At 36.6% G+C, this 12,461-nt stretch overlaps 1 protein-coding gene across 7 annotated transcripts in view; it reads right to left on the bottom strand.

The window, feature by feature from the left end:
* TRIQK (triple QxxK/R motif containing) overlaps positions 1-9,633 on the bottom strand; it is a 291,286-nt gene extending 281,653 nt beyond the window's left edge. For all 7 annotated transcript variants that reach the window (XR_007458465.1, XM_049633158.1, XM_049633161.1 and 4 more), the window contains exon 1: positions 9,502-9,633. The gene's annotated coding sequence lies outside the window, so the exon portion shown is untranslated. The remainder of the gene's footprint in view (positions 1-9,501) is intronic.
* Between the last annotated feature and the right edge of the window lie 2,828 nt (positions 9,634-12,461).

Raw genomic sequence — 12,461 nt, 5'->3', positions numbered from 1 at the left:
AATAAAATAAAATAAAATAAAATAAAATAAAATAAAATAAAATAAAAAATACAAGAAAATGTTTGGGCCAGTTGTGCCTTGGAGGTTTTCAGATTATAGAAAAGTAATATATCCCATTTACCATAATTACATAACACTCCTGGAGGAAAGTAGAGGCAGCACATTAATATTTCATAGTAAAATCTTATCAATATTAACACTGACTGGAAAAATAAAGATGACATAAATAGTCCCATGTCATTTTAAGTATGGTTTTGCCTCAATTCAATTTATGAAAACTTGGAAAAAAATTTATTTTGCAGAACTTTTGGATTTTGAAAATTTGAATAATGGGTATTGGACACTTATTAATAATGATGACAAATATTAGCAACAATAATGATATCAGCAGTTTCCATTTACTGTGCTTTGCACGTCACATGTATTATCAGAAATTCTCGTAACATTTATGTGGGACAAGTACAATTAACCCCCAATGAGAAAACTGAGTTTCCTAATGATTAAGTGAGTTTTCCAAGCATACACAGTTAACAAAGAAAAGGGCACAGATTTGAATGCAATCTATCCGATCACAGAGTACACTCACTTTCCTCTATAAGGAAGAGTATATCCAGATCATCCATCTGAGATATAGATTTCAAATCTATAAAATGGAGAAAAGAACTGTTCTATGTACCACAGAGATTACTGTAAGGATGAAATCAGATTGCTTTTATGAAAATAATGTGTTAAATATAAGGATCTATATAAATGTGGGACAATATTACCTGTAAAACTATTTTTTATTACATATCAAAATCAATGTTTAAAATGAGATATGGTTTTAATGAAATTCTTTAGAGGCATTCAAAACAAATACACTTATTTTATTAGAAGAAATGCTAAGCATTAAACATTGTGTTTTAAATATCTAAGAAAAGAAAATCCCAATATGTTCAAGGGATCCATAACTAAACATCTATCATCTCAAGTTTTAATAAAGTTTTTATAAGCCATATATAACACTGGTGCAGTGTGCTGACATAATACATTATATTTGGTCTTAAAGTAGTTCTGTGTAGACAGGAGAAGCCAGACAGATCATTTTTTTTTTCCATTATAGGCAACTTCTTAATCTTTTGAAAATTTAAAATTATTTCAGTTTATTTAGCAACCTGCTCACAAAAGTTTCCATACCACATAAGTTCCTAGGATAATTAGTGGATTGCCTATGTATCCTTCCTCAAGGAAAATTCTGTTATAAATAGGACATATGTGGGTATAGCCCAATGCAACTTTTGTTCCATGACCGTATATTCATAGCATTAAAAAAATTTAGGGAGTGCTGTATTTGAAAAGTTTAAGAAGTATCATTGTAAAATACTGATCTGATCATGTTGGCTCTAAAGCACAAAAATCTAAAATGGATCCTCACTGCCTATAAGATAAAAATTGCTTTGTGTGGCACATGACAGCCTTCTCGGCCTGGACCACAGTTTTTATTGCCTCAACTCCAGCTACTTTTCTCCAAATTGTGTTCCAGCCACTGAATTTCTTTCATTTCCCAACTATGTGTTCCTATTGACAGCTTAGTAGCTTTACAAATATTGTTCTCTTTGCCTTGTTACCTTAGCCCCAGCCTTATCTACGTTAAATTCACAGGCATCCTTCCAAACCTTGTTTCAAAGCCACTTCCTCTATCTAATTCATCTGTACCTGCCAAACAAATCTTTGCTGATTAACTGATTGATACATACCTCACTTGTTAAATACAGTACATGCTTATCTCTATAAACACATAGATTTTTGGCATACAATAATAAAATGCTACTATTTCTAACAGTACTGCAATATTTAACTGAATGTCTTTGGAAATGAAATTCTAAAATCTTTACGTGAATATGTTTCATTTAAGGCACAGAGGTGAAAAAGAGAAATTTTGGATGATCAAATGTAAAAAATAATAGACTTGTTTTTAATGCCAGTCCATAGAAGACCAAAGAAATGCTGGGGTAAGCAGAACATTGAAGGGCAATTGCTGAGTAAATCTGGGTGCCTTGAAATAAAAAGAAAATTCCAATTTTTTAAGTTTACGGTTTAGGTCAGGAGTTACCAAATTTTCCTATAAAGGGCCAAATTGTAAATTTTTAGGCTTTGAAGGTTGAGAAGCAAAATCAAACTATAACTGTCATAGCAATTCCTAGTGCTCTGAGCAGTGCAAAGCAGCACAGCCACACATCTGCCTATCTGTTGCAATTATTCCACACTGCCGTTTTAGTGCCACATACAATATGTAAACAGACGTGCAGGTGTGTTCCGGTAAAACTTCATTTATTAACAAAATTTGAATTTCGTGTTTACATTACAAAACATTATTGCTTTGTTTTGTTTTCCCCCCAACCATTTAAAAATGTAAAAACTATTCTTGGTTCACGGGTCATAGAAAAACAAGCACTGAGCCAGATTTGGGAAACCCATGGATCCTAGTTTGCTGAAGAATGCTTTAGGTATATTTTAGAGTCTATCCATCCTCTTAAATTACCAGGTTTCATCTCTGGCATATATAAATCATAAAATCACAAAATGTTATTTACATCTAGATTGTTGTTGCTGAATTAATTTTTATGTTATACGTCTTTTCATGCAAGCAATTTTTTACATTCATAGTCAATTTTTAACTAGATTTGACATAATTATTTAGAGCCACATCAATATTCTAGAACTCTAGGATATACTATCAGCTTTTTTTTTAATATGCCATGGCTTTTACATTTATATCACCTTCTAATAAATTGTAGGTCTTAGGTTTTCTCCCCCCACAAAAAAGCAAACAGGGTGGAGTTTAAGGTCCCTTATAACCTTAGGAGTGGTTTTCTGTGCCATTACACAAGAAATACAAACTGCATGGATATTAAAAAAAAGAAAACAGGGGCGCCTGGGTGGCTCAGTCGGTTGAGCATCCGACTTCGGCTCAGGTCATGACCTCACGGTCTGTGGGTTCGAGCCCCGCGTCGGGCTCTGTGCTGACAGCTCAGAGCCTGGAGCCTGCTTCAGATTCTGTGTCTCCCTCTCTCTCTGACCCTCCCCTGTTCATGCTCTGTCTCTCTGTCTCAAAAATAAATAAACTTTAAAAAAAGAAAACAGAAAACCCTCTTAAGAATGTTGCTCTGTTGTCTTCTGCTATTTAATGCTATAGGAAAGGAGTCTGAGACCAGCCTAACTTTTGTTTCCTGACGGTAATATGCTATTTCTCTCTTTCTAGATATATGAAGCATTTTTTCTGTATCATTATACTAATTTAAAAATGTTGATATTGTGTCCCTTTGAGTTGTCACACCTTATGTAACTCCTTTCTGCACTCATGACTTTTTCAGCTCAAAAAAGTTTTGATTCCTGTTACCTCTTTGCTTATCACTTTTTTTTTTTCAAATACTGTATTCTCTTCATTAGGAACAATTGTCAATATTATAGTGTCTTCTTCAAAAACCCTAAAGTTTCATAGAGTGGACCTCATTCTTTTTCTTCCACATATCAACTTTCTTTTCAAGAATTCAATATTTATGTTAGGAGGACTTTTCAAGTCTATTTTTCATACTGATTAAATTTTCTGCAGTAATATCAATTCTGTTCTTTACTGCCTCAAATATAGATTTTTTAATATGTCATTGTGGTAGGCAGAATAATGCGTCCCTCAAAGATGCCCAGGTCCTGATTCCCTAACCTGTGATTATGTGAATATTACCTGTGAGGATTACATGGCAAAAGGGACTGTATGGATGTGATTAAATGAAGAACCTCAAAAGGGAGAGATTATCGTGGATTATCCAGGTGGGTCTTTAAAAGCAGTTCACTTTTCTTAGCTGTGGTCTGGACGGGACTTGACTACAGAAAAATACAGGGATGTAATGTTGCTGGCTCTGAAGATGAAGGGAGTCATAATCCAAGGAATGTGAGTAGCCACTAGAAACTGGGAGAGGCAAGGCAACAGATTCCCTCCCAGAGCCTCCAGAAAGGAACGCAGCCTTGCCAAAACCTTGATTTCATCCCAGTGAGACCTATTTCAGACTTCTGAACTGCAGATTAAGATAATGAATTTGAGGTTTTTAAAGTCACTAAATTTGTGGTAGTTTGTTAAAGCTGGAATATAAAACTAATACAGTTCTCATTTTTAGTTTTTTCTTATCTTTTTGTTTTACCTTACAGTCTTCCTACTGTCACCTAATCATTGTCTGCTCTTCATATACGGAGTTCTCCTACCCATAGAGACCATGAATTCTTGCACATGTTACATGTCAAAGAACTTCCTCAAATGTTCTTTAGCTTAAAATTCTTCTTTGGTTTTCACAGGTATGCCCCTGAGTCTTCTGCTGATTACCTTTTCCTTGGGTTTGTGGGATTTTTTGTTCCACTTTATTCATTTCGAATGCTGTTATCCAGCATATTTTGGCTTTGCAAGAGACTATAGACGGGCGCCTGGGTGGCTCAGTCGGTTAAGCGTCCGACTTCAGCTCAGGTCATGATCTCACGGCTTGTGAGTTCGAGCCCCGCATCGGGCTCTGTGCTGACAGCTCAGAGCCTGGAGCCTCTACAGATTCTGTGTCTTTCTCTCTCTCTCTCTCTGCCCCTCCCCTGCTCACACTCTGTCTCTCTCTGTCTTTCAAAAATAAACAAACATCTAAAAAAATTTAAAAAAAAAAAGAAAGAGACTATAGAGATCATTTCTACACAGTCCTCTTTTCTTAATGTATGTATGTATGGGAGGTGTGAGGGTGGAATATTGAGGAGAGGAGAAAAGGCAGATAACGGACCCCTAGAAAATGACAATATGGAATCAGAAACTGGTTCTTTTTTTTTAATTCTTTTTTAATTGTTTTAAGTTTATGTACTTATTTTGAGAGAACAGAGAGAGCACAAGCAGGGGAGAGGCAAAGAAAGAGGGAGAATCCCAAGCAGGCTCCATGCTGTCAGCACAGAGCCTGACACAGGGTTCAAACTCATGAAACTGTGAGATCACGACCTGAGCCAAAATCAAGAGTGGGAGGCTTAACCGACTGAGTCAACTGGGTGCCCCATAAACTGGTTCTTAAAGAAAAAAAAAAAAAAAAAAAAAACCTGATATGCCCCTGCCCAGAGACATTCATGCTATATTGAACCATTGTGAATAATGAGAATTATTATAATGTTCAAGCACATTCTTCATAAAAATGGAAGAACACCACAAATCTTCAATTCTAGATATTCACATATAAGGAACTTGATGCCTGGAACATTATCACCCCCTCACCCCCAAATAATTTATCTACTGCTGGAGCCTAGTCTAAAACTTTCAGTCCAGTGTGCCTTCTGTCTAGTGTAGGTTATAAACTGTAATCCACAATTAGGATTTTGTCACAGGTATCCATATAATTTATCAGTCTACAACCAGCAATATCTGAATATTTTTAATATCTAAAATATGTTAAAAAGGGTTTTCTTCCTTTTGTCTTTGCCAAAATTTTAAGGTCTTCAGTCCAATTGGTCTGTTATTTTTACAACTATGTCACTGCATAACACTATTATAGAAGAACTAAGTTTCTGTTTATTCCTGCTGTCATTCTCCATGTTCAGTGGCTTGAAAATACATAAGATCCTCTCATTTACGGGAGGTTCAACAAAACAGAATTTGTTAGACCTCTGAGTACACAGTATTTATCTTTCTAACGTTTTTTAGCATTTCCAAGTTAAGAAGCTAAGAAATCATCTTTTCTTTTTCAAGAAAATATATACCTATTGCACTCTATCATCACAAAGGTAGTCAACATTTCTGGGGCACCTGGGTGGCCCACTCAGTCCACTAAGCCTCTGACTCCTGGTCTAGGCTCAGGTCACGATCTCAAGGTTTGTGAGATCAAGCCCCATGTTGTGCTAACAGTGTCTGGACCCTATTGGTATTCTCTTTCTCCCTCTCTCTCTGCCCCTCCTCTATGCTCATACTCTGTCTCTCTCTCAAAATAAATAAATAAACATTAAAAAAAGATACTGAACATCTCTGTCATACAAGAAAGGATTAAATGTATGTACCAGGTGTGAAAAGATTTAGCTCTTAGACTCTAGATCCTTCTCTGTTCAGTTAGAAATGTTTTGAGGATATCAAATATTATAAAATATGCATTAGTATTTTCTATTAGCATTGTTTTAGTCATTCTTGGAAAATACCAAAAAATAGCTATTTTCTAAGCAGTATTTTTAGTAAGACCTTCACACTTAGAGCTTAATCTATTGAAGACAAAAACATGAACACAGAGGAACAAAGACTAGGGTGAAATCTCGTCTAGCGTCATGCCTCCATGTAGAGGAACTTCCACTGGAACAGCAGTTCTCAAAGGACATGTTTTTGGCCTTGGAGTGTGGGAAGAAAATTCTTCATTGAGCTGGACCTCTATGTTACACAATACTTACCATTCCTAAACTTCAGGGTCCCAAAAGCCATAAGCTTTTAAAGACACAGTAATAATTTAAAAACACCTCCACTTATTTCAAAAGACCCAAAGGGATCATCTAGGGTGGAAAATCAGAGCTCTAGGTTAACAGTCCTGGCCTCAGATCCTACTCCTATCCACAGCTTCCCAACATGAGAGTTATCTGATTGGTGACTGGCGGCTGAAATCCACTGGTCCATATTACTCCGATGGGTAGATATTAGCTATTAGAAACCTGTCAATACTAGAGTTTCTCCTTCTTTTATTTCATTGCTAATTCTGGGTAAATGTACCTTTTCTGCAAACTGAAATGATCTCTCACTGAAGAAAAGATGTAAGAAAAGACGAGGTAGGAGGTAGGAGGTAGGAGGAGGCGGAAAGTACTAGTACTCATTTTGGGTCTCCCATCCAAAGCACTATGCCAAATCAGCTCTTTAGTAAGGAAGGTGATATTGCAAACTCCCTCTGTCTGTTTACACACCCAAGAGAGTGAGGAAAAATAAAGCGATTATTATATTGAGACCCTAAAAACTGTAATTCCAGTAGAATGCTTTCTCTAATCCATTTATCTTTATATCAGTTTCTCTACCAGAAATGCAGTTGAGAAAGGGATAGTCAAATACTAAATAGATAAAATAAAATTATAAATAAGGCAAATGACATGTGCTCCTATATACTCTTACGTTTATTAAAAAAGCAATACATATTTTCTCTTTTCAGTGTTTTCCCTTTCTGATGATAATGTCTACCACATATGCCCACTTTAGGGAAATTCAGGCTATTTATAGCCTTTATTTTCATACAGAAATCACGAAAAAAAACCATAGTGGAACCAATCACAATACTTTTTAGCCATGGGAAATTAAAATAGTATGAAAAATGATTCAAATTGAAGAAAAGAGTTCTAGGAATCAGGTAATGGTATTCAAGTGGCATAAACATAATCAGCTTTTCTTTGTCCAAAATGGACTGTGATAGAAGAGAAAGTTTATGTTTTTAATGTTTATCTCAAAAATACAATTTAACATTTTCGCAAAATATTTGACAATGATTTCTTTTTTCACTTGCTTAAATATAAGAATATCCTTTAAGAGAATAATCAAAGGGCATTTGAAAAAAATTACAGTTTACATGGTTTTGAAAGACAGCAACAATTTATTGAGCACTGGTAGTTCCTGTTTATTAAATGGTTAAAAAAAAAAAAGATTGGCTTAAGATGCTGAACTAAAATTAAGCTATGGTAAAATGCAATGTGGAAGAAAGAACAAAGACCGAATTCTGTTCCCAGCTATGTTCTCAGTCACTCTTTGGTATGAAGCAAGGGGGGGAATAATTTCCTTATCCCTCAAGAAGTTGACCCAAAACAGGGTCTTAATCCAGGGTCCAATTACACTTCAAACAGTGTCTTTCTCTAAGGGGAGACTCAATAGCTTTCTTTAACTTCTCAAAGCAGTACATGATATCAAGGTCATTCATCCTTAGATTAGAAGGTAATCTTTCCGAATCCTTTCAGGCTATGTATATACTTTGAAAAACCAAGTGATGTCAAGGGGGAGAAAAAGTGTCATGCAAGATATTTAAGGCGCCACTTAACGAGAAGTATTCACAGAATCAACAAATAAATGAGTTGCTTCATTTCTAAATAACCCGATGATAAGAGAAGTCCCAAGGGAGGTTTGAAACTACTTTAAGCTAAATGATCATACTTCTATGTGTTTACAAATTCAGATCATATAGACAAAAAGATAAAGTGCAATCAATAACACTTCACATCTGTGTAAATTATTAATAATACTTGCATAATCAATTATTCCTCCTTAAGTTTTAGGAACAAAGAGCAAAGTATAGATGAGGAAACAGTTATGAAGGTTATTGGCCAAGGACAAACATTCCCTAACCCTGACAGTTTTCTGACTTACAGGCCAAGGTTCTCCTCAGTGTTCTAAGAAGTACAAGCTTCCTTCTTGTAGATTTATACAGTAAACCTAGCAGAAGGAAGTAAAAGTAGACTTCAGCTCCTTATGTGTTTTCTCTCTGGAATGTTTGTTCTGCTCAATCATTTGGGGCCAAATGATAGGAGCAAAGAGATCTGAAGTGGTTATCTGTGGTTACCATCTTACAGTTAATCATTAAATGTGGGCCAATCAAGCCGAGGGGCTTGATCCAATTAGTATCCATCACCCACTTTCCACAGTAGGAACTGGAAAGGGAAATCATGTATTGGAGCTTGTCCAAAAATGAACTGCCTCAACTTCTTGAGCCGCTCATTGTGCTCAAACGTTACAGCAGAGAGAACAATAATTCCAGGTAGAAGAAATTAGATATCCTATCCCCCTTTTCCTAGCCATCCACATGGATACCAACACCCTGTGGGTCCAGGGATTCACCAAGCACCAAGCAAAGATCCTTTCCTCCCATCCCACCCTAGTCCCTCCCACAACCCCGTGCAAATAAAGCCACCTCAACGCTGCCTGAAGCTCTTCTCTGCAAATGTTTTGGTCTGCAGATATTTATTAAGAAGGGGAAGGCTGGTAAAAGTACGGAGTGGAGTAATACCAGAGAAAAGCCAAAACAAGAACTACGAGACCCCGAGTGCTGGACTGTAAAATAACAGGACACGAATTAACTGACAGCACAAGAGAGCCAATCCCCAACCGAGAAAGAGGCCTCGGGAGGTGGGTGGAGCTAAAATTTCCAGGGCCCTGCGCCGGCGCCAGACACGCTGGCAGGGCGGGAACCGCTCGTTCCTTAGCAACAGAGGCGGCCACGCCCACCCACCGCCCGAACTCCGTGCTCGCCGTCCCCACCCCCACCGCGAGCGCCCTGCACGCCGGAAGGGGTCCTTAAGTGATTACCGTACCTACTGGGTTTCCCTAGCTTCGGGTTCCCGGTCTTCCAGAGCCTCCCTACGTCCAGCCAGCCCAAGCGCCGCTCTCAGGGAGGAACGACCACCTCCTAAACGCTCTGGGGACTCGCTAAGGACGTGCGCTCGCTTTCAGTCCCGGACCCCAAGCCTCCCTGGCAGGGCCGCCCCAGCCCCCTCGCCCTCGCCGGACACACACACCTTAGCTCAGCCAAGGCAAGGGCCGACAAACTTCGTGTCCTGCTGGAAATGTTGCTGTCCACGGTCCTGTCACTCAGAGGCAGGGGCGGGACGAGTAGGCTGCACACCCCCTACTCCCAAGGGGCTGTACGGAAAGAGGCGGGGCTTGGCGGAGAGGGACAGGACCCGTCCCCAGCCTGCGCTCCGATTGGTCAATCTCTCTCCCTCCTCTGCGCGGGTCCTGGTCGCCGAGGCGTCGGCCCCGCGGCCTTTCCTTCCTTTTGACGCGAGTCCCAAGCTCTAATACCTGACTCACAAAATGACCATAGAAATTAAAAATAAGGACTATGACTTGTTTTATAACTATGAAAGACAAAATTATGTTCTTTCCATTACTGAACCCTTCCCAGCTAAACACGCACACACACTCCCATCCCCAATCTCCGGGGAGCATCCCATGGGGGAAGCATGAACTGTCTCTGAAAACAACATTGTTTGCAGATTCAAGCTTTTCACAGGAGATGAATCAATTTAGGAAAGGTGATTCCTGAAACATGACCAACAACAAAGCTTTGGAGGTATGTCCAGGTACTCAGTTTTCACGTCTACCAAATGGGAATGAAATACAAAGTTATTATTTGGAAAGCACTCGACAATTGAATGATTTATACCTTTTAATCCTGTAATTCTCTCAACACCCAATGTTATTATCCAAGGCCTGTGAACAATGAAAAAGGCTCAGATAGGTTACATTTGTTCAGTCATTCAACAAATGAAGAAGTGCCTGCAGTCATTACTTTTTATATTGTGGTACGTTGAATTTAAAATTCTTTCAAAAACCTGTGCGATTTTCAATTTAAGTTTTCTCTTGCTTTAGTGTAAGTCATTTTCCTCTAGGCCAGCCAGCCTATCATAGCTAAAAAAAAAAAAAAACAAAACAAAAAACCTTGAGAAAGTAAATAGCGTACAGAAAACAGAAGGACTGAGACAAGTATAAATAGACTAACTAGAAGGTCTCTGAAATCTCCTAGGATATCAGAGCCAGGAATTGAATCCAAAATGTAATTTTCTTTTCTTTTCTCCTAAATCATTTGCTGGTCTCCAGTTCCTCTCCCCGAAATAAAGGTAGAGTTAAATGAGATTATCTTAATACTCTTAACCAGATTTGTATGTGTGTGGCTTTAAAATAGTGTAACCCTTTTTCCTTCTGTATTAAACCAATACCCAGAAGTGTTTATCTTGTCAATACAGTAATAATAATAAAGGAAAAACAAAACAAAACAATACTTCTGGACAAGTACTTTGAAATTCAATTAAAATGTCCACTATGATAAAATTGTTGGAATGAAAGAAACATTCCAATTGCAAATGATTTTATTCTTGTGTCCTGCTGAATTTTCAAATTCTTCTGAAACCTCACTATGAATACTTCTCTACAAAATTTCTTGATTTCTATGACTCATGATCACCATTATGTTTCTTTAATCTTTTAAAAATATTTAGTTTTAGATTAAAAAGAAAGAGCTATGATTGTATATTAATAAGTATGTTACATAAATAAATACTGTAAGATTCAAATAAAAGTGGTGAATTATTTATTTGAATTCTTTTTCAATTGCATATTCAAATAAGTACAGCAAATGCATTTGTTTGACTATTCTCACATATATAAGAGATTATACATTTAAATAAATGTATTGTATGCATGTAAATGTGTAATCATTGAAATAAACACAGCTGTATATTGCCCATATGTATAGCTCCAGATGTTTGAAACATACATTCAAATTTCTGGAACTCTACACCTTGGTATCTAGTTAAACATCCAGTAGAAAATACTGTGTCACATATACATAGGAATACATTTCAAAACTCTATCTGCAGTGAGGAAATAAGGTTAGAACAATGAATAATGAGTCTCTATCACCGAATTTCTATCTGGAACATATTCTTACAGGATAGCTTATCCTGGCAAGTTGTTCTGCAAGCATATTCTATAAAATGAATACTAGCCAACTTACCCTGTATGAATATGACTATTGCAAAGTAGTCTTGCAAGTGTCTATCCAAATACTTCACCTCCAAAAAATAATGTTTCCAATTAACTTCACTTTTGGAGTAGGAGAGTCTCATGTTATCCATGCCTCAATTATTTACTTTTTAACTCACATTTCTGCTCTAATGCTTGGAACATATATAATTTGAAACTCCTCTGTAGGCAGTAATGAACATTAGAAGAAATTAGGAAGTACAAACTAACCAGATATGAAATAAAGAATGTCTTAGGGACATTGAACAAGAAGTAAATGGCTTAATGTAAAATTAAAACATCCAGATGTATGTTATGCATATGCTTATTTCTTTACCATGCTATATAAAACATGCTATATTTAAATTTGTAGTAAGTTGAAATATAAATTAGAATCCAATAATTATATGTGCTAACATCTTTGGTCTAGATGATTATGTATGTAGCTTGAAATTTGGGAGAATCCATTTGTAGAAATCATTTGTAGAAATTATGATTCTGTCAAAACATATGAAATTCATTGAATATATTAAAATAAAATATTAAAATGTCAAATTATTAAAACTTACTTGGGACTTATTTACCTTAAATTTTAAAGGTTGAAATATCCAAATTAGCTCTCTCAGTAGCTGCAATTGGTTGGTTAATAGGTCAAACATGCATATTACCATTTCTGTTTAGTCATCCTAGAACATTAGGGAGGCATTTAAGGAGAATTTTTTTAAAACATATATAGAAATGATTTTTCATGTGAGTTCATTTAAGAAATCCCTGTGTGTGACCTCCAGTCTATGTTTGAAAATCTTGGTTTTAGCCCATAGAAATATATTGAAACCACTTAATAAAACCTAGAAAATGGATATGCTTTTTCTGAAGAAAAACTTTGTTTATAAAACTCAGAAAATTAATAAACCATAAAGTATTTTTATTAATTTGTGCAATATTTGAAATT

Source organism: Panthera uncia, chromosome F2 (genome assembly GCF_023721935.1).
Source record: "Panthera uncia isolate 11264 chromosome F2, Puncia_PCG_1.0, whole genome shotgun sequence".
Lineage (NCBI taxonomy): Eukaryota > Metazoa > Chordata > Mammalia > Carnivora > Felidae > Panthera > Panthera uncia.
This window is presented reverse-complemented; position numbering and strand designations above follow the sequence as displayed.